Source organism: Ambystoma mexicanum, chromosome 4p, assembly GCF_040938575.1.
Source record: "Ambystoma mexicanum isolate Mex_15411 chromosome 4p, UKY_AmexF1_1, whole genome shotgun sequence".
NCBI lineage: Eukaryota > Metazoa > Chordata > Amphibia > Caudata > Ambystomatidae > Ambystoma > Ambystoma mexicanum.
Window position 1 is genome coordinate 845,623,733 of NC_090927.1, and position 9,768 is coordinate 845,633,500.

Genomic DNA, 9,768 nt, shown 5'->3' on the forward strand with positions numbered 1-9,768 from the left:
TATGCTAATTCTATGTAAAAAGGTAGCTCCAGCCCTCATGATGTTGTCCAACATTTCCGCTATAAAACGGGATACAATTATTTTGGAAACATACCAAATTTGTAAAGTAATTTAGAAGTTGCGCAATTACTAATCATGGAGCACAAAATAGCCTACAGCACCTGGTATTGCCAGGCGGTCTCCCATCCAGGTACTAACTAGGCCTGACATTGCTTAGCTTCCGAGATCAGACGAGATTGGGCGCATTCAGTGTGGTGTGGCCGTAGGCTCTGGGCCTAGTGAGTTTTGTACTTTTAAGCATCTAGTCGGCTAGACCTTGCAGTTTTGAAAGGCAATTGAGAAATGGCTCACTTCCTGAACTTGGAGCACAAAAAAGCCTACAGCACCTGGTATTCCCAGGCGGTCTCCCATCCAGGTACTAACTAGGCCCGACACTGCTTAACTTCCTAGATCGGGCGCATTCAGTGTGGTGTGGCCGTAGGCTCTGGGCCTAGTGAGTTTTGTACTTTTAAGCATCTAGTCGGCTAGACCTTGCAGTTTTGAAAGGCAATTGAGAAATGGCTCACTTCCTGAACTTGGAGCACAAAAAAGCCTACAGCACCTGGTATTCCGAGGCTGTCTCCCATCCACGTACTAACTAGGCCTGACACTGCTTAGCTTCCGAGATCAGACGAGATCGGGCGCATTCAGTGTGGTGTGGCCGTAGGCTCTGGGCCTAGTGAGTTTTGTACTTTTAAGCATCTAGTCGGCTAGACCTTGCAGTTTTGAAAGGCAATTGAGAAATGGCTCACTTCCTGAACTTGGAATACAAAAAAGCCTACAGCACCTGGTATTCCCATGCAGTCTCCCATCCAGGTACTAACTAGGCCCGACCCTGCTTAGCTTCCGAGATTGGGCGCATTCAGTGTGGTGTGGCCGTAGTCTCTGGGCCTAGTGAGTTTTGTACTTTTAAGCATCTAGTCGGCTAGACCTTGCAGTTTTGAAAGGCAATTGAGAAATGGCTCACTTCCTGAACTTGGAGCACAAAAAAGCCTACAGCACCTGGTGTTCCCAGGCGGTCTCCCATCGAGGTACTAACTAGGCCCAACACTGCTTAGCTTCCAAGATTAGACGAGATCGGGCGCATTCAGTGTGGTGTGGCCGTAGGCTCTGGGCCTAGTGAGTTTTGTACTTTTAAGCATCTAGTCGGCTAGACCTTGCAGTTTTGAAAGGCAATTGAGAAATGGCTCACTTCCTGAACTTGGAATACAAAAAAGCCTACAGCACCTGGTATTCCCAGGCGGTCTCCCATCCAGGTACTAACTAGGCCCGACCCTGCTTAGCTTCCGAGATCGGGTGCATTCAGTGTGGTGTGGCCGTAGGCTCTGGGCCTAGTGAGTTTTGTACTTTTAAGCATCTAGTCGGCTAGACCTTGCAGTTTTGAAAGGCAATTGAGAAATGGCTCACTTCCTGAACTTGGAGCACAAAAAAGCCTACAGCACCTGGTGTTCCCAGGCGGTCTCCCATCCAGGTACTAACTAGGCCCAACACTGCTTAGCTTCCGAGATCAGACGAGATCGGGCGCATTCAGTGTGGTGTGGCCGTAGGCTCTGGGCCTAGTGAGTTTTGTACTTTTAAGCATCTAGTCAGCTAGACCTTGCAGTTTTGAAAGGCAATTGAGAAATGGCTCACTTCCTGAACTTGGAGTACAAAAAACCCTACAGCACCTGGTATTCCCAGGCGGTCTCCCATCCAGGTACTAACTAGGCCCAACACTGCTTAGCTTCCGAGATCAGACGAGATCGGGCGCATTCAGTGTGGTGTGGCCGTAGGCTCTGGGCCTAGTGAGTTTTGTACTTTTAAGCATCTAGTCAGCTAGACCTTGCAGTTTTGAAAGGCAATTGAGAAATGGCTCACTTCCTGAACTTGGAGTACAAAAAAGCCTACAGCACCTGGTATTCCCAGGCGGTCTCCCATCCAGGTACTAACTAGGCCCGACACTGCTTAGCTTCCGAGATCAGACGAGATCGGGCGCATTCAGTGTGGTGTGGCCGTAGGCTCTGTGCCTAGTGAGTTTTGTACTTTTATGCATCTAGTCAGCTAGACCTTGTAGTTTTGAAAGGCAATTGAGAAATGGCTCACTTCCTGAACTTGGAGCACAAAAAAGCCTACACCACCTGGTATTCCTAGGCGGTCTCCCATCCAGGTACTAACTAGGCCCGACACTGCTTAGCTTCCGAGATCAGATGAGATCGGGCGCATTCAGTGTGGTGTGGCCGTAGGCTCTGGGCTTAGTGAGTTTTGTACTTTTAAGCATCTAGTCAGCTAGACCTTGCAGTTTTGAAAAGCAATTGAGAAATGGCTCACTTCCTGAACTTGGAGCACAAAAAAGCCTACACCACCTGGTATTCCTAGGCGGTCTCCCATCCAGGTACTAACTAGGCCCGACCCTACTTAGCTTCCGAGATCGGGCGTATTCAGTGTGGTGTGGCCGTAGGCTCTGTGCCTAGTGAGTTTTGTACTTTTAAGCATCTAGTCGGCTAGACCTTGCAGTTTTGAAAGGCAATTGAGAAATGGCTCACTTCCTGAACTTGGAGCACAAAAAAGCCTACAGCACCTGGTGTTCCCAGGCGGTCTCCCATCCAGGTACTAACTAGGCCCAACACTGCTTAGCTTCCGAGATCAGACGAGATCGGGCGCATTCAGTGTGGTGTGGCCGTAGGCTCTGGGCCTAGTGAGTTTTGTACTTTTAAGCATCTAGTCAGCTAGACCTTGCAGTTTTGAAAGGCAATTGAGAAATGGCTCACTTCCTGAACTTGGAGTACAAAAAAGCCTACAGCACCTGGTATTCCCAGGCGGTCTCCCATCCAGGTACTAACTAGGCACGACACTGCTTAGCTTCCGAGATCAGGCGCATTCAGTGTGGTGTGGCCGTAGGCTCTGTGCCTAGTGAGTTTTGTACTTTTATGCATCTAGTCAGCTAGACCTCGTAGTTTTGAAAGGCAATTGAGAAATGGCTCACTTCCTGAACTTGGAGCACAAAAAAGCCTACACCACCTGGTATTCCTAGGCGGTCTCCCATCCAGGTACTAACTAGGCCCGACACTGCTTAGCTTCCGAGATCAGGCGCATTCAGTGTGGTGTGGCCGTAGGCTCTGGGCTTAGTGAGTTTTGTACTTTTAAGCATCTAGTCAGCTAGACCTTGCAGTTTTGAAAAGCAATTGAGAAATGGCTCACTTCCTGAACTTGGAATACAAAAAAGCCTACAGCACCTGGTATTCCCAGGCAGTCTCCCATCCAGGTACTAACTAGGCCTGACACTGCTTAACTTCCGAGATCAAACGAGATCGGGTGCATTCAGTGTGGTGTGGCCGTAGGCTCTAGGAATGCTAAGAATATTACTCTTATGCATTTGCATTTAGTAAGCTAAGCCATGCAGCCACTTGCAACATGATACCACGCTCATCGGTCGATCAGGCTCTATCAGGCGAGATATATAAGACTGGTGGGCCCATTCAGGACTCCTATGTCTGGTAGGATAACTTTAATTCATCCATCCTGTGTCTGTTGCAGGGAGGTGGAGAGAACAATCAACACAATAATGGTTTTCTTTCATGCCTCTTGAAGGACTCAATATTCTCTGTACTGCATTACATGTGAAAGTCGATTTATTACCCATGAACACACTACCTGTATGCTAATTCTATGTAAAAAGGTAGCTCCAGCCCTCATGATGTTGTCCAACATTTCCGCTATAAAACGGGATACAATTATTTTGGAAACATAGCAAATTTGAAAAGTAATTGAGAAGTTGCGCAATTACTAATCATGGAGCACAAAATAGCCTACAGCACCTGGTATTCCCAGGCGGTCTCCCATCCAGGTACTAACTAGGCCCGACACTGCTTAGCTTCCGAGATCAGGCGCATTCAGTTTGGTGTACTAACTAGGCCCGACACTGCTTAGCTTCCGAGATCAGGCGCATTCAGTGTGGTGTGGCTGTAGGCCTAGTGAGTTTTGTACTTTTAAGCATCTAGTCGGCTAGACCTTGCAGTTTTGAAAGGCAATTGAGAAATGGCTCACTTCCTGAACTTGGAGCACAAAAAAGCCTACAGCACCTGGTATTCCCAGGCGGTCTCCCATCCAGGTACTAACTAGGCCCGACACTGCTTAGCTTCCGAAATCAGATGAGATCGGGCGCATTCAGTGTGGTGTGGCCGTAGGCTCTGGGCCTAGTGAGTTTTGTACTTTTAAGCATCTAGTCGGCTAGACCTTGCAGTTTTGAAAGGCAATTGAGAAATGGCTCACTTCCTGAACTTGGAGCACAAAAAAGCCTACAGCACCTGGTATTCCCAGGCGGTCTCCCATCCAGGTACTAACTAGGCCCGACACTGCTTAACTTCCTAGATTGGGCGCATTCAGTGTGGTGTGGCCGTAGGCTCTGGGCCTAGTGAGTTTTGTACTTTTAAGCATCTAGTCGGCTAGACCTTGCAGTTTTGAAAGGCAATTGAGAAATGGCTCACTTCCTGAACTTGGAGCACAAAAAAGCCTACAGCACCTGGTATTCCGAGGCTGTCTCCCATCCAGGTACTAACTAGGCCCGACACTGCTTAGCTTCCGAGATCAGACGAGATTGGGCGCATTCAGTGTGGTGTGGCCGTAGGCTCTGGGCCTAGTGAGTTTTGTACTTTTAAGCATCTAGTCGGCTAGACCTTGCAGTTTTGAAAGGCAATTGAGAAATGGCTCACTTCCTGAACTTGGAGCACAAAAAAGCCTACAGCACCTGGTATTCCCAGGCGGTCTCCCATCCAGGTACTAACTAGGCCCGACACTGCTTAGCTTCCGAGATCAGACGAGATCGGGCGCATTAAGTGTGGTGTGGCCGTAGGCTCTGGGCCTAGTGAGTTTTGTACTTTTATGCATCTAGTCAGCTAGACCTTGTAGTTTTGAAAGGCAATTGAGAAATGGCTCACTTCCTGAACTTGGAGCACAAAAAAGCCTACAGCACCTGGTGTTCCCAGGCGGTCTCCCATCCAGGTACTAACTAGGCCCAACACTGCTTAGCTTCCGAGATCAGACGAGATCGGGCGCATTCAGTGTGGTGTGGCCGTAGGCTCTGGGCCTAGTGAGTTTTGTACTTTTAAGCATCTAGTCAGCTAGACCTTGCAGTTTTGAAAGGCAATTGAGAAATGGCTCACTTCCTGAACTTGGAGTACAAAAAAGCCTACAGCACCTGGTATTCCCAGGCAGTCTCCCATCCAGGTACTAACTAGGCCCGACACTGCTTAGCTTCCGAGATCAGACGAGATCGGGCGCATTCAGTGTGGTGTGGCCGTAGGCTCTGGGCCTAGTGAGTTTTGTACTTTTATGCATCTAGTCAGCTAGACCTTGTAGTTTTGAAAGTCAATTGAGAAATGGCTCACTTCCTGAACTTGGAGCACAAAAAAGCCTACACCACCTGGTATTCCTAGGCGGTCTCCCATCCAGGTAGTAACTAGGCCCGACACTGCTTAGCTTCCGAGATCAGATGAGATCGGGCGCATTCAGTGTGGTGTGGCCGTAGGCTCTGGGCTTAGTGAGTTTTGTACTTTTAAGCATCTAGTCAGCTAGACCTTGCAGTTTTGAAAAGCAATTGAGAAATGGCTCACTTCCTGAACTTGGAATACAAAAAAGCCTACAGCACCTGGTATTCCCAGGCAGTCTCCCATCCAGGTACTAACTAGGCCTGACACTGCTTAACTTCCGAGATCAAACGAGATCGGGTGCATTCAGTGTGGTGTGGCCGTAGGCTCTAGGAATGCTAAGAATATTACTCTTATGCATTTGCATTTAGTAAGCTAAGCCATGCAGCCACTTGCAACATGATACCACGCTCATCGGTCGATCAGGCTCTATCAGGCGAGATATATAAGACTGGTGGGCCCATTCAGGACTCCTATGTCTGGTAGGATAACTTTAATTCATCCATCCTGTGTCTGTTGCAGGGAGGTGGAGAGAACAATCAACACAATAATGGTTTTCTTTCATGCCTCTTGAAGGACTCAATATTCTCTGTACTGCATTACATGTGAAAGTCGATTTATTACCCATGAACACACTACCTGTATGCTAATTCTATGTAAAAAGGTAGCTCCAGCCCTCATGATGTTGTCCAACATTTCCGCTATAAAACGGGATACAATTATTTTGGAAACATAGCAAATTTGAAAAGTAATTGAGAAGTTGCGCAATTACTAATCATGGAGCACAAAATAGCCTACAGCACCTGGTATTCCCAGGCGGTCTCCCATCCAGGTACTAACTAGGCCCGACACTGCTTAGCTTCCGAGATCAGGCGCATTCAGTTTGGTGTACTAACTAGGCCCGACACTGCTTAGCTTCCGAGATCAGGCGCATTCAGTGTGGTGTGGCTGTAGGCCTAGTGAGTTTTGTACTTTTAAGCATCTAGTCGGCTAGACCTTGCAGTTTTGAAAGGCATTTGAGAAATGGCTCACTTCCTGAACTTGGAGCACAAAAAAGCCTACAGCACCTGGTATTCCCAGGCGGTCTCCCATCCAGGTACTAACTAGGCCCGACACTGCTTAGCTTCCGAGATCAGACGAGATCGGGCGCATTCAGTGTGGTGTGGCCGTAGGCTCTGGGCCTAGTGAGTTTTGTACTTTTAAGCATCTAGTCGGCTAGACCTTGCAGTTTTGAAAGGCAATTGAGAAATGGCTCACTTCCTGAACTTGGAGCACAAAAAAGCCTACAGCACCTGGTATTCCCAGGTGGTCTCCCATCCAGGTACTAACTAGGCGTGACACTGCTTAGCTTCCGAAATCAGACGAGATCGGGCGCATTCAGTGTGGTGTGGCCGTAGGCTCTGGGCCTAGTGAGTTTTGTACTTTTAAGCATCTAGTCGGCTAGACCTTGCAGTTTTGAAAGGCAATTGAGAAATGGCTCACTTCCTGAACTTGGAGCACAAAAAAGCCTACAGCACCTGGTATTCCCAGGCGGTCTCCCATCCAGGTACTAACTAGGCCCGACACTGCTTAATTTCCTAGATTGGGCGCATTCAGTGTGGTGTGGCCGTAGGCTCTGGGCCTAGTGAGTTTTGTACTTTTAAGCATCTAGTCGGCTAGACCTTGCAGTTTTGAAAGGCAATTGAGAAATGGCTCACTTCCTGAACTTGGAGCACAAAAAAGCCTACAGCACCTGGTATTCCAAGGCTGTCTCCCATCCAGGTACTAACTAGGCCCGACACTGCTTAGCTTCCGAGATCAGACGAGATTGGGCGCATTCAGTGTGGTGTGGCCGTAGGCTCTGGGCCTAGTTAGTTTTGTACTTTTAAGCATCTAGTCGGCTAGACCTTGCAGTTTTGAAAGGCAATTTAGAAATGGCTCACTTCCTGAACTTGGAGCACAAAAAAAGCCTACAGCACCTGGTATTCCCAGGCGGTCTCCCATCCAGGTACTAACTAGGCCCGACACTGCTTAGCTTCCGAGATCAGACGAGATCGGGCGCATTCAGTGTGGTGTGGCCGTAGGCTCTGGGCCTAGTGAGTTTTGTACTTTTATGCATCTAGTCAGCTAGACCTTGTAGTTTTGAAAGACAATTGAGAAATGGCTCACTTCCTGAACTTGGAGCACAAAAAAGCCTACAGCACCTGGTATTCCCAGGCGGTCTCCCAACCAGGTACTAACTAGACCCGACACTGCTTAGCTTCCGAGATCAGACGAGATCGGGCGCATTCAGTGTGGTGTGGCCGTAGGCTCTGGACCTAGTGAGTTTTGTACTTTTAAGCATCTAGTCGGCTAGACCTTGCAGTTTTGAAAGGCAATTGAGAAATGGCTCACTTCCTGAACTTGGAGTACAAAAAAGCCTACAGCATCTGGTATTCCCAGGTGGTCTCCCATCCAGGTACTAACTAGGCCTGACACTGCTTAGCTTCCTAGATCGGGTGCATTCAGTGTGGTGTGGCCGTAGGCTCTGGGCCTAGTGAGTTTTGTACTTTTAAGCATCTATTCGGCTAGACCTTGCAGTTTTGAAAGGCAATCGAGAAATGGCTCACTTCCTGAACTTGGAGCACAAAAAAGCCTACAGCACCTGGTATTCCCAGGCGGTCTCCCATCCAGGTACTAACTAGGCCCGACACTGTTTAGCTTCCGAGATCAGACGAGATCGGGCGCATTCAGTGTGGTGTGGCCGTAGGCTCTGGGCCTAGTGAGTTTTGTACTTTTAAGCATCTAGTCAGCTAGACCTTGCAGTTATGAAAGGCAATTGAGAAATGGCTCACTTCCTGAACTTGGAGCACAAAAAAGCCTACAGCACCTGGTATTCCCAGGCGGTCTCCCATCCAGGTACTAACTAGGCCCGACACTGCTTAGCTTCCGAGATCAGACGAGATCGGCGCATGCAGTGTGGTGTGGCCGTAGGCTCTGGGCCTAGTGAGTTTTGTACTTTTAAGCATCTAGTCGGCTAGACCTTACAGTTTTGAAAGGCAATTGAGAAATGGCTCACTTCCTGAACTTGGAGTACAAAAAAGCCTACAGCACCTGGTATTCCCAAGCGGTCTCCCATCCAGGTACTAACTAGGCCCAACACTGCTTAGCTTCTGAGATCAGACGAGATCGGGTGCATTCAGTGTGGTGTGGCCGTAGGCTCTGGGGCTAGTCAGTTTTGTACTTTTAAGCATCTAGTCGGCTAGACCTTGCAGTTTTGAAAGGCAATTGAGAAATGGCTCACTTCCTGAACTTGGAGTACAAAAAAGCCTACAGCACCTGGTATTCCCATGCAGTTTCCCATCCAGGTACTAACTAGGCCCGACCCTGCTTAGCTTCCGAGATTGGGCGCATTCAGTGTGGTGTGGCCGTAGGCTCTGGGCCTAGTGAGTTTTGTACTTTTAAGCATCTAGTCGGCTAGACCTTGCAGTTTTGAAATGCAATTGAGAAATGGCTCACTTCCTGAACTTGGAGCACAAAAAAGCCTACACTACCTGGTATTCCCAGGCGGTCTCCAATCCAGGTACTAACTAGGCCCGACACTGCTTAGCTTCCGAGATCAGACAAGATCAGGCGCATTCAGTGTGGTGTGGCTGTAGGCCTAGTGAGTTTTGTACTTTTAAGCATCTAGTCGGCTAGACCTTGCAGTTTTGAAAGGCAATTGAGAAATGGCTCACTTCCTGAACTTGGAGCACAAAAAAGCCTACAGCACCTGGTATTCCCAGGCGGTCTCCCATCCAGGTACTAACTAGGCCCGACACTGCTTAGCTTCCGAGATCAGACGAGATCGGGCGCATTCAGTGTGGTGTGGCCGTAGGCTCTAGGCCTAGTGAGTTTTGTACTTTTATGCATCTAGTCAGCTAGACCTTGTAGTTTTGAAAGGCAATTGAGAAATGGCTCACTTCCTGAACTTGGAGCACAAAAAAGCCTACACCACCTGGTATTCCCAGGCGGTCTCCCATTCAGGTACTAACTAGGCCCGACACTGCTTAGCTTCCGAGATCAGGCGCATTCAGTGTGGTGTGGCCGCAGGTTCTGGGCCTAGTGAGTTTTGTACTTTTAAGTATCTAGTCAGCTAGACCTTGCAGTTTTGAAAAGCAATTGAGAAATGGCTCACTTCCTGAACTTGGAATACAAAAAAGCCTACAGCACCTGGTATTCCCAGGCGGTCTCCCATCCAGGTACTAACTAGGCCCGACCCTGCTTAGCTTCCGAGATCGGGCGCATTCAGTGTGGTGTGGCTGTAGGCTCTGGGCCTAGTGAGTTTTGTACTTTTAAGCATCTAGTCGGCTAGACCTTGCAGTTTTGA

At 48.6% G+C, this 9,768-nt stretch overlaps 20 non-coding genes and 18 pseudogenes across 20 annotated transcripts; all 38 read right to left on the bottom strand.

Annotated features, from left to right (window-relative positions):
- Nucleotides 1–149: 149 nt before the first annotated feature.
- LOC138456229 (5S ribosomal RNA) lies at nt 150–268 on the bottom strand (annotated as a pseudogene).
- Nucleotides 269–374: 106 nt separating this feature from the next.
- LOC138456476 (5S ribosomal RNA) lies at nt 375–483 on the bottom strand (annotated as a pseudogene).
- Nucleotides 484–589: 106 nt separating this feature from the next.
- On the bottom strand, nt 590–708 carry LOC138455993 (5S ribosomal RNA; annotated as a pseudogene).
- Nucleotides 709–814: 106 nt separating this feature from the next.
- Nucleotides 815–923, bottom strand: LOC138459487 (5S ribosomal RNA; annotated as a pseudogene).
- Nucleotides 924–1,029: 106 nt separating this feature from the next.
- On the bottom strand, nt 1,030–1,148 carry LOC138454637 (5S ribosomal RNA). The gene has a single exon (XR_011261305.1). It is a non-coding gene; the product is annotated as a 5S ribosomal RNA (ribosomal RNA).
- Nucleotides 1,149–1,254: 106 nt separating this feature from the next.
- LOC138455979 (5S ribosomal RNA) lies at nt 1,255–1,363 on the bottom strand (annotated as a pseudogene).
- Nucleotides 1,364–1,469: 106 nt separating this feature from the next.
- On the bottom strand, nt 1,470–1,588 carry LOC138460532 (5S ribosomal RNA). Its single transcript, XR_011263217.1, has one exon. It is a non-coding gene; the product is annotated as a 5S ribosomal RNA (ribosomal RNA).
- Nucleotides 1,589–1,694: 106 nt separating this feature from the next.
- LOC138462471 (5S ribosomal RNA) lies at nt 1,695–1,813 on the bottom strand. The gene has a single exon (XR_011265067.1). It is a non-coding gene; the product is annotated as a 5S ribosomal RNA (ribosomal RNA).
- Nucleotides 1,814–1,919: 106 nt separating this feature from the next.
- LOC138462088 (5S ribosomal RNA) lies at nt 1,920–2,038 on the bottom strand. Its single transcript, XR_011264691.1, has one exon. It is a non-coding gene; the product is annotated as a 5S ribosomal RNA (ribosomal RNA).
- Nucleotides 2,039–2,144: 106 nt separating this feature from the next.
- LOC138464945 (5S ribosomal RNA) lies at nt 2,145–2,263 on the bottom strand. Its single transcript, XR_011267521.1, has one exon. It is a non-coding gene; the product is annotated as a 5S ribosomal RNA (ribosomal RNA).
- A 106-nt stretch (nt 2,264–2,369) lies between these two features.
- On the bottom strand, nt 2,370–2,478 carry LOC138459357 (5S ribosomal RNA; annotated as a pseudogene).
- A 106-nt stretch (nt 2,479–2,584) lies between these two features.
- LOC138460545 (5S ribosomal RNA) lies at nt 2,585–2,703 on the bottom strand. The gene has a single exon (XR_011263228.1). It is a non-coding gene; the product is annotated as a 5S ribosomal RNA (ribosomal RNA).
- Nucleotides 2,704–2,809: 106 nt separating this feature from the next.
- Nucleotides 2,810–2,918, bottom strand: LOC138457811 (5S ribosomal RNA; annotated as a pseudogene).
- A 106-nt stretch (nt 2,919–3,024) lies between these two features.
- LOC138458239 (5S ribosomal RNA) lies at nt 3,025–3,133 on the bottom strand (annotated as a pseudogene).
- Nucleotides 3,134–3,239: 106 nt separating this feature from the next.
- On the bottom strand, nt 3,240–3,358 carry LOC138464689 (5S ribosomal RNA). Its single transcript, XR_011267267.1, has one exon. It is a non-coding gene; the product is annotated as a 5S ribosomal RNA (ribosomal RNA).
- A 727-nt stretch (nt 3,359–4,085) lies between these two features.
- LOC138461809 (5S ribosomal RNA) lies at nt 4,086–4,204 on the bottom strand. Its single transcript, XR_011264416.1, has one exon. It is a non-coding gene; the product is annotated as a 5S ribosomal RNA (ribosomal RNA).
- A 106-nt stretch (nt 4,205–4,310) lies between these two features.
- Nucleotides 4,311–4,419, bottom strand: LOC138456525 (5S ribosomal RNA; annotated as a pseudogene).
- Nucleotides 4,420–4,525: 106 nt separating this feature from the next.
- Nucleotides 4,526–4,644, bottom strand: LOC138455755 (5S ribosomal RNA; annotated as a pseudogene).
- A 106-nt stretch (nt 4,645–4,750) lies between these two features.
- LOC138461717 (5S ribosomal RNA) lies at nt 4,751–4,869 on the bottom strand. Its single transcript, XR_011264324.1, has one exon. It is a non-coding gene; the product is annotated as a 5S ribosomal RNA (ribosomal RNA).
- Nucleotides 4,870–4,975: 106 nt separating this feature from the next.
- Nucleotides 4,976–5,094, bottom strand: LOC138460557 (5S ribosomal RNA). Its single transcript, XR_011263239.1, has one exon. It is a non-coding gene; the product is annotated as a 5S ribosomal RNA (ribosomal RNA).
- A 106-nt stretch (nt 5,095–5,200) lies between these two features.
- On the bottom strand, nt 5,201–5,319 carry LOC138462510 (5S ribosomal RNA). Its single transcript, XR_011265106.1, has one exon. It is a non-coding gene; the product is annotated as a 5S ribosomal RNA (ribosomal RNA).
- Nucleotides 5,320–5,425: 106 nt separating this feature from the next.
- Nucleotides 5,426–5,544, bottom strand: LOC138454970 (5S ribosomal RNA). The gene has a single exon (XR_011261621.1). It is a non-coding gene; the product is annotated as a 5S ribosomal RNA (ribosomal RNA).
- A 106-nt stretch (nt 5,545–5,650) lies between these two features.
- On the bottom strand, nt 5,651–5,769 carry LOC138464691 (5S ribosomal RNA). The gene has a single exon (XR_011267269.1). It is a non-coding gene; the product is annotated as a 5S ribosomal RNA (ribosomal RNA).
- A 727-nt stretch (nt 5,770–6,496) lies between these two features.
- LOC138462100 (5S ribosomal RNA) lies at nt 6,497–6,615 on the bottom strand. Its single transcript, XR_011264703.1, has one exon. It is a non-coding gene; the product is annotated as a 5S ribosomal RNA (ribosomal RNA).
- Nucleotides 6,616–6,721: 106 nt separating this feature from the next.
- LOC138455553 (5S ribosomal RNA) lies at nt 6,722–6,840 on the bottom strand (annotated as a pseudogene).
- Nucleotides 6,841–6,946: 106 nt separating this feature from the next.
- LOC138458324 (5S ribosomal RNA) lies at nt 6,947–7,055 on the bottom strand (annotated as a pseudogene).
- A 106-nt stretch (nt 7,056–7,161) lies between these two features.
- Nucleotides 7,162–7,280, bottom strand: LOC138455683 (5S ribosomal RNA; annotated as a pseudogene).
- A 107-nt stretch (nt 7,281–7,387) lies between these two features.
- LOC138462112 (5S ribosomal RNA) lies at nt 7,388–7,506 on the bottom strand. Its single transcript, XR_011264715.1, has one exon. It is a non-coding gene; the product is annotated as a 5S ribosomal RNA (ribosomal RNA).
- A 106-nt stretch (nt 7,507–7,612) lies between these two features.
- On the bottom strand, nt 7,613–7,731 carry LOC138463494 (5S ribosomal RNA). The gene has a single exon (XR_011266081.1). It is a non-coding gene; the product is annotated as a 5S ribosomal RNA (ribosomal RNA).
- A 106-nt stretch (nt 7,732–7,837) lies between these two features.
- LOC138459288 (5S ribosomal RNA) lies at nt 7,838–7,946 on the bottom strand (annotated as a pseudogene).
- Nucleotides 7,947–8,052: 106 nt separating this feature from the next.
- LOC138461188 (5S ribosomal RNA) lies at nt 8,053–8,171 on the bottom strand. The gene has a single exon (XR_011263819.1). It is a non-coding gene; the product is annotated as a 5S ribosomal RNA (ribosomal RNA).
- Nucleotides 8,172–8,277: 106 nt separating this feature from the next.
- LOC138454574 (5S ribosomal RNA) lies at nt 8,278–8,395 on the bottom strand. Its single transcript, XR_011261245.1, has one exon. It is a non-coding gene; the product is annotated as a 5S ribosomal RNA (ribosomal RNA).
- Nucleotides 8,396–8,501: 106 nt separating this feature from the next.
- Nucleotides 8,502–8,620, bottom strand: LOC138461861 (5S ribosomal RNA). Its single transcript, XR_011264467.1, has one exon. It is a non-coding gene; the product is annotated as a 5S ribosomal RNA (ribosomal RNA).
- Nucleotides 8,621–8,726: 106 nt separating this feature from the next.
- LOC138459360 (5S ribosomal RNA) lies at nt 8,727–8,835 on the bottom strand (annotated as a pseudogene).
- A 106-nt stretch (nt 8,836–8,941) lies between these two features.
- LOC138456387 (5S ribosomal RNA) lies at nt 8,942–9,060 on the bottom strand (annotated as a pseudogene).
- A 99-nt stretch (nt 9,061–9,159) lies between these two features.
- Nucleotides 9,160–9,278, bottom strand: LOC138462124 (5S ribosomal RNA). Its single transcript, XR_011264727.1, has one exon. It is a non-coding gene; the product is annotated as a 5S ribosomal RNA (ribosomal RNA).
- A 106-nt stretch (nt 9,279–9,384) lies between these two features.
- LOC138459334 (5S ribosomal RNA) lies at nt 9,385–9,493 on the bottom strand (annotated as a pseudogene).
- Nucleotides 9,494–9,599: 106 nt separating this feature from the next.
- On the bottom strand, nt 9,600–9,708 carry LOC138456188 (5S ribosomal RNA; annotated as a pseudogene).
- Nucleotides 9,709–9,768: the final 60 nt, after the last annotated feature.